At 48.1% G+C, this 17,366-nt stretch overlaps 1 long non-coding RNA gene across 1 annotated transcript in view; it reads left to right on the forward strand.

Annotated features, from left to right (window-relative positions):
• The first annotated feature begins 15,690 nt into the window (after positions 1–15,690).
• Positions 15,691–17,366, forward strand: part of LOC143506989 (uncharacterized) — a 19,226-nt gene continuing 17,550 nt past the window's right edge. The window contains exon 1 of the long non-coding RNA XR_013128549.1: positions 15,691–15,844. This is a non-coding gene — a long non-coding RNA (uncharacterized LOC143506989). The remainder of the gene's footprint in view (positions 15,845–17,366) is intronic.

The following is a 17,366-nucleotide window of genomic DNA, read 5'->3' on the forward strand; positions in this document are numbered from 1 at the left end:
CTTCCGTTGACAGCGATGTCCGCCGCTAATAACGAGCTGCATAGCGCATCAGCGCGAGCCTCGTGCTCTGCGATCGGAAGAGAAACGCGGACGTCGTCGGCCTGCGCGCCGTCGGGGGAATGATGCTCGCCGTCTATGGTGTGATGGCGGCCCATAAATATGCCTGATGTTCCCTGGTCTTTTTGTGAATGACGCCTGCTGTAAATCGTTTCCTCTCTGTCCCCCACGCTCATAAATCCTCCCCCTCCCGTCTCCACCACCATTATGTCTTTCTTCTTTTTTTTTGTGTAAGGGAGAGGAGGAAAATGTGATGCATTATTTAAGTGGACAATAAAAAAAAAAACCAACAAAAAAATGAGAAAACAAACATTTTGCGGAGCAGGGGTGTGTAGGAGAATGGATCCCTGCTGGTGGGGCAGCGGGGGTGGGGGGGGGGGGGTGTATCTCACCCTTTGGGCCTCGCTGCCCTGTTGTTATTTGATTGCTTACAGTCTCTGACATATTGTAATGGGGGGGGGGGGGGGGGGGGGGGGGGGGCTGAGCGTGAGAGCCAAGGAAGCAAATGGCACAGAAAATAAGGCAGTGCCTTTGTGCGTGAGCGCTCTCTCTCTCTGTTTCTCTCCCTCTCTCTCTCTCTCCCTCTGTCCTTATCTGTGTCTCTTTTTCTCACGCTCTCTCTCTCCCCAAACTCTCTCTGATTCTGTCTCTCTCTGCCTCTAGCCCTTTGTCTGTCTTTCCCTCTCTCTCTCTCTCTCTCTCTCGTGCCCTCCTCTTTCTCTCTCTCTTGATGTCCTCTGTTCCTCTGCTCCCCATTCTCTCTCTCTCTCTCTCTCTCTCTCTCTCTCATTCACTTCTTCCCGCCCTCCTGCTGCTTTCTGGAGGACCAGAGAATTTGCCTACAGAAACCTGAACCCTGACTGCTTTTTGCATTAGAAGCTCCTGGGAGGGGGTGCATCACTGGACAGAGGTGTGGGGTGGAGGTGTGGGGTGGAGGAGGTGTGGGGGTGGAGGCGTGGGGTGGAGGCGTGGGGTGGAGGCGTGGGGTGAAGGGTGGGGGTCAGAGAGGATATCGTGACCAGGCGTGAAATGCAAAAGTGAAATCTTGCAGAAAGAAATATTTATGGCCGTTTGAGTGGGATGGTACATGTTAAGAGTGGCAGGCACACCAGGGAGAGAGGGGGGGGGAACAGAAATGGATGGAGAGGGGCAGGAGAGAAGCGTCTCGCTGGGCTTGTGATGACTAAATGAAGATGTCCATTGCCGGTGTTCAGATGCATGCATAGCCACAGATTCTCTATTCTAGTACTACAGCTCCCAGCATGCTCAGCTAACCTTCTCCAGGCCCTCCAGACTGAGTGACTTTCCATTTTATCCACTGTAATACTGCAGCTCCCAGAATCCTAAGCGAGCCGATTAATATAGATGTATTTTTGTATGCAGATACTTTTTTCAGCATGTTGTTTAAGCCAATTTTGACTAGAAAGACAACAAAACATCGCGATACAACGAGGGCAAAACGCCAGAAAACGCATCCTGGAGCTTTATGAATATTTACGTTGCATATGCTTGCGTGTGTTTGCCAGCTTTGTCTGCAGATGTTGCCTGTGTGTTTGTGCGCGCGCGTGTTTGTGTTCTGCTCTGTGCACACAATGCAAATGTCAGCTTCCTGTCGTCTTTGTAGCTCTGTCTTCTTTTCTGGAGCCTCTTTATACGAGATGGCGCGTGCGGTGCGCGAGCGTGTGCGCGTGAGAAAGTGAGAGTGACGGGACGGAGCACGCACAGGGCTACGTGGGTAATTTCCCTAATGTCTTCGCTTATCAACAAAACTTCCGGTGATGTAGCTGCCCCCCTCCCTCCATCAGTTGGGTAGTGCGGTCTCACGTAGCGCTACAATCCAAATTAAGAGCAGCAGAAGTAAATAATCTCCTAATGGCGACGTTAATGCCGTTGTTTTTTCCGCGCGTCCCCAGCCCTCGGGAGCGCGCGCCGGAGTCACGCGCAGCCCGTGCGCTTCAGCGCGAGCGCCGAGTTGAGCGCGTGATTAATTTTTCAGTTTCTCTCTGCGGATATCTAATAATTGCGCCCATAGATAGCCAACGGCTCCTATTAAACATTAAAATATATAAAAAGAAAAGTTTGAATCAGAAAGATGGTATTTTGGATTTGAATAATGTAAAATATCTGTAGGGCAGCGGGGGGGAAATTGCAAAACAAGGGTTTGTTCTTCAAATGTTTCGCGCGACCATTAGCGCACGAGCGCGGAGCAGCCGCGTGGTCTGCAGAAACACTTCTGTATTTATTTTCCTGCCATTTGGTAAATGCAAATTTTGTAGCCTTGTAAAACTTGCGTACATGTGCGTTACTTTTTAATAAGGCTTGTTTGGAGGAGAGAAGATGGAGCAGAGATGTCTGCTTAATTGGTTTGTAATAATGTGTACGGTAGGAGAGAGAATGTGCCCGTGGTTGTCTTGATTAGAACAATCTTTCCTTCCTTAATCCTGATTATTGGGATTTAACCCGTAGGAGTTCACCTTATAAATTAGGACACATGTCACGCCCGTAGAAACAGAAGTCGTATGTTTTTTTGTTTTTTTTTCTATTTATTTAGTATTTCATATAGTCAGCCTGTTCATGCCTTCATGCTTCTGCATGAATGAGTCGACCCCTGTGAATGTTGGACAATTCTTTAATTTTAATGTTAATGCAAACACACAATGTCCAAAAAGAAAAAGAAAAAAGTGCACTATGGCTTTAAGACCGTGGTCCAAGCCAAGTGTAGCTTCTCTCTCTCTCTTCTCTCTCTCTCTCTCTCTCCCTCCCCTCCCTCATCTTTATCACTTTCCTCTCTTCCTCGTAACTTCATCTTCATCTCAGATTGCGATGCTACAAGGGAAGCTGGGGCTTGTTGATCCAATTTGGTTCAGGTAACTCTTGCCGACCGGCTGGGCTGGAGTGCACGCGTCGTGCTCGGAATGCCGACTCCGTCCTGGCCTGGCGGTGCGGGGATTGATTGATTCAGCCTGTCAAAGGACAAGATAAAGCGTGTGGGTAAATAGCACTGACCGCGAGGTCTTTCTGATCAGTCACTGAGGATCCAGGAACACAGGGGGCCACAATCTCAGCTAAGAGGGAGTGAACTAACTCAGCTGTGTGTGTGTGTGTGTGTGTGTGTGTGTGTGTGTGTGTGTGTGTGTGTGTGTGTGTGTGTGTGTGCCAAGGGAGGTGGGGAGAGAGAGAGAGACTCCTTTGCTGGCATGCATACTTCACTCCCTTGGTAGGTTGTACCTCGGCGAGACGCACCAGACTCACTGTAAGACACACAAAGCTTAAGGGTCACTCCACTGACCCATCGGGGTTATCACAGTAGGTTAGAATAGATGGTGGAGATTAAATAAATCCTGTAGGCTGTAATTAGGTGTCTATGAACCTAACTGAACTGGAAGTTAGTTTCACCTAATCCTGATGGGCCTGGTGTCTTGCATGGGAAGATTTTGGGAGAGGCGTCAGAGCAGGTCCACTGGGCCTGCCACAGGATTCCACCTGCTCTTCTAGTCTTCTGCCCTGGTTTTTTAACTAAATGTGGCTGAGAAGATAATATCATTGTGCATGGGCCTATAGACTACGTTTAGGACCTCCTTTTTTGTGGTGTTGCTTTGTTTGGGTTTGGGTTGAGAGAGAGAGAGAGAGAGAGAAGGACAAGGGGGATGTAGGTGGAAGGAGAGAGGGAGAAGATTGTGGGGAGGGAGAGAGGGAGGGATGGAAGAAGGAGATGTGGGGAAACCAGGAGAGCTCTGCGGTCTTAATAGGGAGTGACGTCTCCTCTCCCCTGACTCCTGCTCTGCTGGGAGGCGCCGTAGCTGAAAACCAAAGGGACCAGGAGATGTGATGTGTGTGTGTGTGTGTGTGTGTGTGTGTGTGTGTGTGGTGTGTGTGATTCTCTATCTTTCTCCCATCTCTCCACCCTCTCTCACACACACACACACACACACAGACACACACACCTCACTTTGATGCCCCCCGTCTTGATTCACTTCCACTAAACTGGGATACGCTGTGTTCCTTAGCCCCCCGGGGGGCACATTTGCAGGCTGATCAGAGATCAGTGTTCAGCCTGTTAACCGTGAGACTTTAGGGATGCTCACAGCCAGCGTACGCATGCAAGGGTGCGTTTCACACACAAACCCGGCAAACTGGGTTTCACTTTGTTAGCCCATGTTCTATTTTCTGGTTCTTGAGCCTTTGCAAAGCTGAAATCCCCTTTGATAGGCCAACTGTTCCCTATACATGTAATCAAGGGCCACTTCATCAAGACCACCAGCTGTGATGTTGGGTGATTGACAGCTAATGGCTTCCAATCACAGAGCCCTATTTGTGGAATGCTAACAACGCACTTCTTCTGACTCCGCCCTTTTAGAATGCGGGCTTTTCCGTTGAGCTCCGTGGCTCTAACTGTGGAGCTGGATGAGTCAGTGAGGATGTAGCAGCACCAGTCCCGTAATGCAGGCCTGCAGCTATCCCACAATCCCCTGGTGCTGAGCGTAGCAGGTCCGGTCTCATCCAGCAGGAACAGAGCGGGGAGTCCCGGTCCCTCTTTCAGCTGATTCAGTAGGGCAAGAGGGAGAGAAACAGTGAGGGCGTGAATGCGTGTGGGTGCCACCTGAGTCGGCGCCAGAAACACACACACACACACACACACACACACACACACACACACACACACACACACACACACACACACACACACACACACACACAGAGTCAGGCAGCCAGCCTCCCAAGCACCTCAGCCCATATTTCAAACAGATGTTGAAGTAGGGGAGCTTCATAAGAGCCCGCAATCAAAATAATTATCCTTCCAACCCACCATTTATAAAGTGTTTACGTGATACTTAGCATCGGGTCTCACTGAAGTAGCAGCATGCTAAACACGCTAACCCGCTCGTTAATCTCTAAACACCTCCATGACTGCTCACCACACGCCGGCATCATTTATCATCAGTGTGTGTGTGTGTGCGTACGTGTGTGTTGGGGGGCGGGGGGAACCCAATCGGCTGCTTGTTTCTGTTTAATCGGTGATGCTGCACAGTCTTCCTCTGTTCACGTAGCCAATCGCATTCCGCATCTGTCCTTTTAGTTGGGATAGCGGCCAAGGTAGCGGTCAGGGCCGCTAGTCGGCTGGGCCTCGTGTTTCTGATCCATATTTTCCCTGAAGTTTGAACCCAGAGAACCTTAAGAAAAAACTGAGGAGAAAATTAAATGAATTTGGTTATCCAAGTCTCTATAGTAACCTATCCAAAGCATGCCTAACAACAAATATTTGTTAATTTTTTACATATGTGTATATGAATTAATATTGTACACACAACAATGAGATTGTTAATGTTTGAATTTACTACATTAAAACAAATTTGAACCTCATTACTACAAAAATGTCATTTTCTCCTTTGACAGATCGTTCACTCAATGCTCTAGATTTTTTCTCATGTAGCATGACATGATAAATGATTGGTGTGTTTTAAGCACCTCCGCCAATCACATTCTCTCTTACACTTTAAGTTCCATAAAATTATTTTGCAAACAGCAAATTCAGTCAGACCATTCATTGAAGAGGTAGCTGTCACCACGGAAATAAAGTGCTATACCCTCTAACACTATGAAATAAGAAATGTAATTAATATCTGGTCATGGTATTAATGTTCATACTTTGTATGGCTCGAGATATTTAATTTAGGCCAGCTCTCGTCTTTCTCTCTCTCTCTCTCTCTCTCTCTCTCTCTCTCTCTCTCTCTCTCTCTCTCTCTCTCTCTCTCTGTTTGTTCCATTGGGATATGAGGGACAGTGCTGAGGTCCCAAATGAGCGAAACAGTAAATGAGGAAAAGAAAAATAGGTAATTATGGTAATCTCGCAAATGAACGGAGCGCTGACCTCTCCTATTAATTGATTTTATGGAGCTGAATCATATTTATCTCTCCTTTGATATATTTTTCCATTAACATTTCTGATGTAATTAATTGGTTTTATTTTTAAGGAAATTACCCCTCGATGCTGTCAGCCGTTATTAAAGAGGAGAATGTCACATTTCTGCTGTGTTAACGAGACAGCGCTGGATTGGCCAGAGATTGGGTCCTGTTCCGCTACGCTCGCCTGCACAAAAACCTCCTTAAAGCTTATATGGCCCCTATTCTTTTAACCTTAATCACTGCGTCATCTTGCCAGATACACTCCCCCACTATGTGTGTGTGTGTGTGTGTGTGTGTGTGTGTTGGCACAAATGCCCTTTCCTGTTTCTCATTTTTACACTTAATCAGCAAAAAATAAAAGCCGTCGGGCAGCGACGCTTCAGTTTAAATGGGTGATTATTGGTAATAAATACTTTTTTTTTATACACACTTATTACTGAGGCAGTTTTCTTGCCCAGTTAATGAGAGTAATTTGATTTGCTCGAGAGATTACAGTTCCTCTAGAATTAATGCGGCAGGGCCTGGGCCTGGATTTAAAAGGATCTCTCTGATTCTTCACAGGTCGTATGCTCCTGGATGCCTCTCTCTTTCAGCCCCCCCCCTCCCCTCGCATGGCGGCTAATGGAGGTGAACAGCAGTCTGTCATTTCGCCTCCTCTCCGCTCCATGGACATCGTGTCCTTGCTTCCTGCCGGGCTTGTTGTTGGCCCCTCCCCCCTCCCCTCCTTCACTTTATGTTTGTCTCATTCACTGAGAGTGACGCTCCTTTTTCTGGGCTAGAGAGAAGGGCAATGAGAGGGTAAATGGAGTGTGTGTGTGGGTGTGTGTGTGTTTGAGAGACAGAGAGAGGCGGCGAATTAAGAGTTGTCGGGTGTAAAGGGAGGAAAGCTGGGGGGGGGGGGGTAGCCCAGGTTTGCAGGCACACAGTGCATTTACATAGATGAGCCGTAGTCTGACTGCACACCGCGCAAGCATTAAAGCTCCCGGAGAGCTACGAGGAAGTGTTCACGTGAAATCCGTGCACTTTTAGTAAGGGTTCACGTGAAATCCGTGCACTTTTACTAAAGCCACTTACAGTGGGAGCATTAATCAGCAATCGAACCGAATCAAAGCGCAAGTGCTTCCTGAATTCCCCAGCTGGGGCCGAAATCCTGCACTGTTCTGCAGAGTTTAATATTTTCATCGGCGTGCGCTCCACGACGCCTTAAAGATGTAACTTTATTTCACTGCTGAGTGTGACGTCAGCAGGGGACGTGATGGGGTTCGTAGCTCCTCCTCCTCCCACGTGCCAACCCGCCGCGAGACCCCGCCCCCGCGGAACTGGGCTGGGGTCTCACTGCTATGCTCAGATAGCAGAGTGTTGTTCAGAAACGATTCAAATGGGAGAAAAAAACATCTTTTATTGTTTTTTTTTTTTTTCGTCTTTTTTTGGGGGGGGTGGTGAAGGAGAGGTGGTCTATCTAGATCTCAGAGGTCAGTCTGATTTTAAGACAAAAGCAATCTATTTTTTCTTCTCTTATTCTCTCTCCGTCTCTCTCTCTCTCTCTTTCTTTGGGATCACATTACCCGGGCTGAATGACTTCAGCAGAAGTTGTTATTCCCATAGAGCTCCATCTCATCCAGCAACTCAATCCCGGAGCGTGCCCAATCGCTCCGGCCAGGCCACGGCGAGAGTTCCCCTCCCTCTCGCCTCGCGTCTAATGTCACACGGCTCTCCGCAGCCTGTCTGTTCCTCCGCCAAACACACACACACACACACACATGCAACCCACTCCAACATGACCAGCTTTGACTGCTCCGTGATACACCCCGTAAAGATAATGCAGGGATTGATGGAATGCTGTGTGTGTGTGTGTGTGTGTGTGTGTGTGTGTGTGTGTGTGTGTATCGCTTGCAATGGTGCATCAGCAGCGGCTGACATCAAAGTCACACAGTTAACAGTTCGAAGCATGTTGCTCTACAGTGCAGACCGCTCTGTGGACAAACCGAGGCAGGTTAGCGCTTGTAGTTAGAGCTGCAGTCCCGTCTTTCACTCGTAGTTCGTGAGGATTCTTTAAAGCGCCTTTAGAAGTCATCGATTGCCCTTCATGGCCTCATTGCATCTACATTCAAAGCCAATCAAAGGGTGTGCCAGGTTTACTAAAACCAACACGCAACTCTCAGACCAGCTCACCACTTTGCAAGTATTGACAAAGGGGGAGAGATCAGACTAATCCGTATGGTGGGGGGGGCGGGGGGGGGGGGGGGGGGTTCTAGGTTTCTCACTTAATAAGGCCCTTCATATTACCAGGTCAGTGCTGTGTTTGAAAGCGCCCTTCTCAAAAAGAAAAAAAGAAAAAGAAACTTTTGTTCTCACCAAAAAAAAAACCCCAATCCTGATGCAACCCCTCAAATAAAAGTGCAATCGCGATGGGAAAGAAGAGGGCTTTCCCTGGGCTGCACTCTGCTTGATCCCGGCCCCCTGGTCCTGCAGCGAGGCCCCGTGCTGTAGGGCCCCGTGCCGTGGGGCCACGAGGAAAAGAGGAGGACAGGAAGAGCGGTGCGTACGAGCGTGCACGTGTGCGTGAAAGCGTGCACGTGCGCGTGAATGTGCATTTGGGTATTCCGCTGGTATTGTTCCTTAACTTCCTCTCCTTCCTCTGCCTGGCCTCTCCTCTCCCATCACCCCCCCCCCCCCCCACTGCCCTACAGCCCACTGCCCTGACAACCCCCCCCACACGCCAGAGCAGCCCGGCCCACGGAGGAATCGCCACGTGTCGGCCTTCATTCCCCTTTGCGATACCCCCACACCCCACCCCCCCCCCCCCCACACCACCCCCACCCCTTCGGCTAATGCGTCCCCTTCTTATGAGTCATTTACTTCCTTAATTACCAGCTGCAGCAGATGCACAATGGAGTATTAATGTGAAGGGCTTTTACGGATGGCTTTACGGCTGTTCCTCTGTAGCGTCGCTGAAGTCGAGAGGTGGAATTGAAGCGGAAGAGCAGACCGGGGCGAGGAGACGCTGTGGACGCCCGCCTCACCAGCCTTCACGGCCCAGTAAAGGATTAATAAACACCTCCCCAATTCAATTAAGCCCATGAGACAGGATGAGGCTTCAGGCCGTAGTAGCTCTTTGTTAGGAGATCAGAGGAAGTTAGAGGGTGTGTGTGTACGGAGAGGTGTGTGTGGCTCTCTTTGTATCTTGTTGGTGATTGTATAGGTGCGTGTCAGAGTGCTTTCCAGTGAGCTTTGGGAGTGTGTGTGTGTGTGTGTGTGTGTTTCGCCCTTCTGCTGGTCTGTGTACAAGTGCGTGTTTGTGTGTCTGTCCACAGCTGGACCTGTGAAAGCAGTCTGTCTTTTTGCCATCTGCTGTTCAGTCCCAGGTCAGACAGCGCTGTGGAATCCAAACAAACAGCCCCGGTATCCTGCGAAAACCGCAGCCGGCGATGCCTCTTAGCTGAGTCGACCTCCGACCTCTGCCCTCCTGGGGTTGCGTGTGTACCAGTCACAGAGCAGCACACCGTTTACTCCTTCACAACCCCCCCCCCCAGACTACTTACTCTCTTTCCTTCAACGGCTTCACTCCACAGCTCACACACACAGTCACTCACCCCTAAATACCTTCGCACCACACCATCTCTCTCTCTCTCTCTCTCTCGCTCTCTCTCTCTCCATCATTATCACTTTGTATCACTCCTCTTCCCCTCCTAGAGAAAACCATTTGTCAGGTCTGAATATTGCATGCTATTTAGGGCAGCGTCTGTTTTTAACCGAAGTCAGCTCACAGCTTACGTAATTGCATGCTGAACTTTATATTGTTTAAACGTGGTGATTTGAAATGTTTGGTGTTGTCATAAATATTAATAGATCAGTTGAAAAGTGCAGTTGATGAGTGGTAGTGTAATGGCCTGGAGTGGGTATAAACCATTGATTTATTTATGTATTCTACACGAATTAGTTTGGAAATCTAAACAGTGGATGAAGAGCGATTCTCCGTGTGCCCGTAATGCGCCGGGTTTCAGCATGGGTGCCTGTTTTCCATGCGAAGGGGCTTTTTTGGAAATAGCGTTAATTATATACTTACTGAAAAATCCAGCCGGCCCTATTTTGCATTGCAGATAACTGTATGTTGAATGAATGTGTGTGTGTGTGTGTGTGTGTGTGTTGGGGGTGGCTCAATTAATATAAATAGCTATGATCCTTAATGCCTAGCCGCTCACGGCGTGAAAGGAACATCTAAATCGCAGGCTTTTCGATTAAAATGGCACTTACTGTGAGAGGATTCCATTACTATATAAGTACTGCTGTATATACACATCCAAGGCCTCTCTAACCAGTACCTCACACCAGCACAAGCAGCGTTACTACAGCTATATCTTTTAGTTGCTAAGTGCTGTGTAATTTAGCCAGGTGAAGCCAGGAAGACCCTGGAACGTGGAGTGAGTTATTAGAAGTTGCTGAGTTATTAGAGTTAGCGGTGTGTTGTTCATGGTTGCGATTGCACACAACAACCCATAACTTAAGTAGCCAAGAAAATTTGTTCTTAGAATTCAGAAAGTCAAGCCAATAACCTTGACATTTAAGACATAGGTCTCGAATCCTACTGAGATTGAAAGTGAGGGTTGGGCGGAATTGTTCGGAGCAGGACTACATTAAGTGCTAACCTATTAGCTATATTTTCCCTGCACCCTGTCTGAGAGCCTTGGTCTCCAGCCTAATAAACTTGCCACTGTGTAAACATCTCCCCTCTCCAAAATGGCCACTGGGATCTGGTTTCACCTGCGCATACAGCGCCTTCCAATTAGGGCCTCAAACTGTTTGGATCTGTTTCAAATTCGAGGTCTTCGCAGCCACTGAGAGGGATCCACCAGTATAAAGGAGGGAAAATGGGGAAGGTCAGGCCCGAAGTTCGCCAGAACAAACAGCCTCAATATCGTTTTTCATGCTGTGATTTCCTTTTAGAAGAAGAGACTCTTGTGTAGCCTACCTTATATTCTCTTATTTTTCCTTGTTTCTGGCCTCTTTCACACTGCCGTGTTTTTGGGTGGGTTTTTTTTTTGTGGTTGTTTTTGTTTTTTTGCTGGTCCTTGCTCTTTTGTTCAGAGGCATCTCGCATTTGTTTATCTGGGCGCTCCTGGCCTGCGCCGTGTGCCTTTCCAGACATTTTCTCCAAATCTCTAGAATGGAAAATGCGCGTGAGAGGCGGGAGAGAGGTCAGGAAGTGTAGCCGCCCTCTTCCACGCTCCTGTTGTGTGGCAAATGTTCGGAAAAAAAGGATCTGGGTAGCTGGCAGAGAGCGGCAAACGGGACCCCTAAGGTCTGTAAATAATCGACAGCCAGCGTGTGTTGCTCATGTAAAGACATCTAGCACTCAGCGTCTTCCCCGTATCGCAGGGATACTGCCCTGGGACATGGCTTGTTATGCCTCCCACACCGATTCCACTCACTAATATGGTGTGAAGAGCAGATGCAGATAATGCCAGTGCCATGTTTATTGAGGCAAAGCTATTAACGCAGAAGTGGTGTGTGTGTGTGTGTGTGTTTTGGGGGGGTATGTAGGGTGGAATGGGGAGGTGCGAACTTTCAACATATTTGAGATGAAATATGAAAAAGGGATCGTGAATGACAAGAATAGCAAATTGTGTTGTCTTTGTTAGCGATAAGACGGGCGCCTTGTCAGGTCCTTGAGGCTGTTTTCTAATCAGAAATACCTGGAGGGTTCAGCGTGTGTGTGTATGCGCACGTGTGTGTGTGTGTGTGTGTGTGTGTGTATGTATGCGCACGTGTGAGTGTTGATGTGGCCCCGGCATCAAATAATCCTAACGAGGAATTTTAATGACGGATTCTCAAGGCGCAGGCTTTTCTTTGTATGATTCGCATGAATCATTCTCACGCAACTGTTATGCCACACAACACAGTTGCCTCTTTTGTGAAATTAGGTGTGTTTTTTACTTTAATGAGTGTGTTTTCCTCCCCTTTCATCCCCTGCAATGTCATCAATATGTATTTTTTGCCTGATTAGCATCGGCTGGTGCCCATAGCGAGGCTTGCTAGCTCTGTGCTTGCAACCCAGTCATCTGTTGGCGTTACCCGTCTTTGAACTGCTTTTGTATCTGATCAGTTTGTAATATGTCTCTTGATGCCTGCTATTGTAGTGCCCAGACAACACGCTGTTCGCCTCTTTTTAAGCGCGCCTTCAGACGCTGCGGCCTGTCATCGTTTGGCAGTTTATCGCGCTCGCGACTGGAGCTGCTTTTAGCCTAGCGCGTCCATCAAACCCACCACTACCTCTGAATTGCGAGATCAAAAGAAGACAAATTCCAAGCAGAGAGGAGAGGGAGTGTACGAAAGAGCACCCGAAAGAGGGAGGGGGGGAGCGCTGTGTAAACACTGGAGTGACAGCTCACGACGGGCTGCTTTACCGCTATGTTAGCACTCCGCTAGTCGGCTCGAGCGGGAGGCGCGAGCTTGTTCGGCGCGAGTTTGTTCGGCGCGAGCTTGTTAAGCCACAAATCATTCCTCCTCCTGGAGCGCGCGCTCACCTCGGTAACCGTCACTGCCGAGTTCAGTCTTTCTCATCTCATTACTTCTGATTCTGACAGTCCTTGAATTATTCCCGAGCTGTCTGCTGCTTAATTGCTTTTTATTTCTGGCGTAGTCAACGGAGACACATCTTTTTCGCTGTTTTGTAAACACGTAATTAGTTACTAATGTCACGGCGTTTATGGTGTCCGGTTTGTTTGAAAGACAGTGTGTAGAAGGTAGAGGAATAAGGTTAGTCAACACAGCTTTAGGTCAGTTAACGGTACGTGTGATCCCCGTGATTAACCCAGTCTGTTAGCTCTCTGTGATGTAACTAAAAAGCCGAGGACAACTCAGCTGTGCCTTATGTCTGAGTTGTAAGTGCTGCAAGACCCCTATCACATCCTGTTGACTCAGATATCGTTGTTTCAGTGCTGCCGTTTTGAGACGAGGTAAAATCGCATTTACGCGTCATAAAACTTTCTGTGTAAACAAACACGGCATACTTTCCAGCAGTAAATAACACGTGAACACGACTGCCAGGTAATCTTTTAATGTAGGCCTACACATGGTACTGTGTTCTAGCCTGCAGACAAAGAGGAAAAAAAAAGACACATTCTTACAAATATCTCCAAATGCTGAACCACGGCTGTTTATAGAATACTCAGCTAGTACGTGATGGCACCAGTCTACAGTATAAAGCAGTACAAAAGATGTTTCACTGCCTATAACATCTGACTGAAAACCTTAGGTAAATTAGGTAAGGGCTGTATTTGCAAGTTTACATTCACTGATGCCCAAATGTCACCTAAATTTGAGTGTGGGAGCGTTTGATGTCATTGTCCTGCATATTTGATGAGGCTGTTTATATTTTCCCCCCTTCAGAGAGCTGAGTACTGTATGTTGAAGCACACTGCTCATGGTTTAAAGTGTGAATGTGGTCAAAGGGGTTGTCCCCTTCAAAAACCCTTCCAGAATATAGAGCATGGCAGAAATTAGGATAGAATCAAAGCTGCTGACGATTTTGATCACTGGGTTTGAAATGGTTTAAGTGGTTGGTTTCCACATTAGTACTCTAGAATGAGTCATGAATGTTCCAGTGTATCATACGTGTGACTCTGACTACAAACATGCAGTGTCTTCACTGATTTGGAGTGGAGTGTTTGTCTCTGTGTGTGTGTGTGTGTGTGTGTGTGTGTGTGTGTGTGTGTGTGTGTGTGTGTGTGTGTGTGTGTATGTGTGTGCGAGCATGGGTGTATGTGTTTGTGTCTGTCTGTTAGTCCAGACAATCACCAGTGGCCCCTCTTTAGCCTATGGTCATATTCCTGACTCATGATGTCATGGTAAAGCCTCAGTGTATGAGAAGGTCATAAACACACACTCACACACACACACACACACACACACACACACACACACACACACACACACACACACACACACACACACACACACACACACAGCTGTGTGTCCCAGCCAAGTGCCTGAACTCAACAGCTTCTTTATTAAGCTTATTTATACAGCTTTAGACTAGATAGCAAACCCTCAGTCCCTCCCTTCTCTCACTTTCTCTCCTCCTCTCCCTCTCTCCCTCCCTCCCTCCCTGAATCTCTTTCACAGAACCCCTCCTGTTTTCTCCAAGCTCTTTTTTTCTCGCCAGGCTTGGCTGTTCTTTTAGCCCCCCCCCCCCCCCCCCCCCCCCCTCTGTCATCCCCTTGAGGGTGTCCCACACATCTTGTGTGCTTTTCCAAAAATGTTGTAGCATCTGGCTATCAAGTGCTCAATAACTCTTCAGACAACAAGGCCCACATTCTAGCTCCGCCCCTGTCCAGAAGCTCAGATCCTTTCCACAGGGCCTCTTTCAAACGGCACCAGAAGCCGGTGGTGCTGGTCATGCCCATAAGACCCGGCCTGTGTGACGCTCTGTTACAGAGCTGACGGGCGTTCAGTACACTCGAACGCACTACTACACCCCCCCCCCCAAGAATGACTCCTGCTCCTCTTTTCATTGTGGGGTGGTGATGTACACCTGGTCTGCAGCTCCTGCACTCTCCGCCCGTGTTCGCGCCTGCTGTTTACGACCACTCGTTTCCCACCGCGCTCCTAGCAAGTGTCGGCGCCAGAATCGTTCTGTCGGATTTACAACAATACCCTGGGTGACCATTAATGGAACAAATAAATAAATAAAATCAAAACAAATTTGCCTATGCACGCGCAAACCCACACAGAGCGCGCCGAACAGAACCAGCGGCGGACCTCGTGGGGCGGGGTGGTTCCAAGACACTGAGGCCCACTCCAGCGACTGTTTGTTTAATCACGGGAGTCATCGGCGTACACGCGTGCAGACGACGGAAAGAATGAAGCGGGTTATTTACTCAGATGTCGCTCCGGTGTAGGTGTGAGAGGAGTCCAAGCTCTCTGTGGGAGCCAGGCGCCTTCCTGGGTATTGGTGGTACTCTTCCTGAAGGCCATTTTTTTTTTTCTTTGACTCTTTTTTTTTCCTTCTTTTCCTTTCCCAGCAGCTCCGGAGTGTTTTGTTTGTACTGGATGGCAAGTTTGATTATTTATCGTAGAGGTGGGGGGGGGGGGGGGGGGGGGGGTGAGTCAGGGCAATAAACATGTGACTGTACTGTATTTTGTTTTCCATGCAGAAGGCCGTGTCCTTTAACAGATCTTTGGAGAGACAATAAACCTTTTATTTGTTCTATAAGGGCAGGAGAACTAGAGAGAGAGAGAGAGAGAGAGAGAGAGAGAGAGAGAGAGAGAGAGAGAGAGAGAGAGAATAAACAGCAGCTGATAGGGGTTCTCATTTTTCCCCCTCTGTTTACTATAATTACAATATCAGCAGACTATTATCAGACTATTGGTCAGACTATTATCAGACTATTTTTCACTGCTTATCAGTTTGGCTCCTTTGTTTTTGTTTTTCCCTTTTTTATTTTCCTCTTTCACCAGCTGTTTGTTTTTTGTGTGTGTTTTTTTTTCTGTGTTGTTTTTTTTTTAAAGACAGTATCAGTCCCTTCTCGCAGCTAAAGGAAACTATGTAAATTCAATTGACAATGGGGGAGGTACAACCGTGCGTGCGTTGTGTTGTTTTGTGCCGGTGCGCTGGGAGTACACCGTCATTTGGGTTACATCTGTTGCGTGTGAAAGATATAGGACTAGTCCCAAGGGATCACCTCAGCCCAGAAACATAATAAAAAAAAAGGTTTTTTTTTTTTTTTTTTGCCTTGACCATTTTTCCCCTCACCTCTGTTTTCCATTTCTTTTTTTTAACCTGTTTCAGGCTCTACAAGTTGCAAGGCAGTTTCTTCTCCAGCAACAGCAGAGCAGGGCTGCCAAGTCTCCTAAAAGCAGCGAGAAGGGGCCTGCACTCCAGGTACGAGGCCACCTACGTCACCTGCCACTTCCATCCGCCCATTCATCTATTTCTTTGTTTAGTGTTTCCATAAGAACAGCATTCTTCGCTGGAAGGGTGTTTGGTTGCACGTTTGAAAGTGTGTGTGTGTGTGTGTGTGCACGTGTATCTATGGAGATAATATTTTGTTGAGCTCTGAACGTGCTGTTGGTGGCACAGCTTGTACCAGTCGGTGTGAGATAAACAGGAAATGAAGCTCTTCTGCTCCTGTGTTGTTGACTGTGTCACTACGCAGCCACGCAGGACGTGCCATGCGGGACGTGCCCCGCAACAGCGCATCACTCTTCATGGAGACGCCATCAGCCACAGGCCAAGATCTCAGCCTCGCATTCTTGGAGATTCCTCTTTCAGGGCTGTTGAGCTTTTCATCTGCGTGAGCGTGTGTGTGTGTGTGTGTGTGTGTGTGTGTGTGTGTGTGTGTGTGTGTGTACTGTGAAAACACGAATGAATGGGGTTTTTACCTCTGACCCTACAGTTCTGATGTAGTTATGGATCTAAAGGTGCCACAAATCTCTCTTTCTCTCTCTCTCTCTCTCTCTCTCTCTCTCTCTCTCTCTCTCTCTCTCTCTCTCTCTCTCTCTCTCTCTCTCTTTCACTAAGGCCTCTTTGTCATGCAAAGCAAATCCGGTCCTCTTTATTTCCCTGTCCACAATTTTCTTAAAATGAGACTAGCTCGCTGCATCTGACGCAATATTTACGCTCATTTCAGTCTCTCTCCCCCCCCCACACACACACACAAACACACACACACACACACAAACACACACACACACACACACAGATCTTTATCTCTGTTTGAACAAGGAGGGCGTTGTTTGTTTCACGGCAAAATCGCAAACGACTCGGGGGCATATTCGCTAATTAATACAAACCAGTTCTGCACACTGGCGCCAATGGGCCCTTCTTAAAACATCTCTATAGGGCTGGGTGATGTTAATGGGCACACAACCCCCGTGTCACTAGGAAACATGGCTATGTTGACCTTTACCATTCCGTGAGTGTATTGCATGGTGACTTCAGCAGCGTCTGAGAGGCCCGAACCAAAGACAGGGCCCAGGTTGGCCAGTGAGGAGGAGGTTACCAGAGGAGGCCAGTGCCATTGGACCAAGGATGGCTGTGGCCAGACGCCTCATGCCTAGTTGGCAAAGTCTGGTGAAGGCACATTTAAAATTCTAATGTATTAATGAATACTGAGTGCATGGCCAACCTGCCACTCAGGCCAGTGAAAAGAAACCCGGGCTACACTTGGGTGTGTGTGGGGGTGTGCGTGTATGGGTGTGCGTGTGTGTGTGTGTGTGTGTGTGTGATTGTGTGTGTGCGTGTTTTCTGTGTCTTCTTTCCCTCAGCCAGAGATGAGTATCTTCCACACACTAGTTGCTAAGCACCCGGTCAACGGCTCGATCTGATCTGTGATTCTGGTTGTCTTCAGATGCTGGGCCTGGTTTCACTTTTTCACATTCACACGTCAGTTTCTCTTCAGAAT

The sequence above is a fragment of the Brachyhypopomus gauderio genome, unplaced genomic scaffold, assembly GCF_052324685.1.
Source record: "Brachyhypopomus gauderio isolate BG-103 unplaced genomic scaffold, BGAUD_0.2 sc613, whole genome shotgun sequence".
NCBI lineage: Eukaryota > Metazoa > Chordata > Actinopteri > Gymnotiformes > Hypopomidae > Brachyhypopomus > Brachyhypopomus gauderio.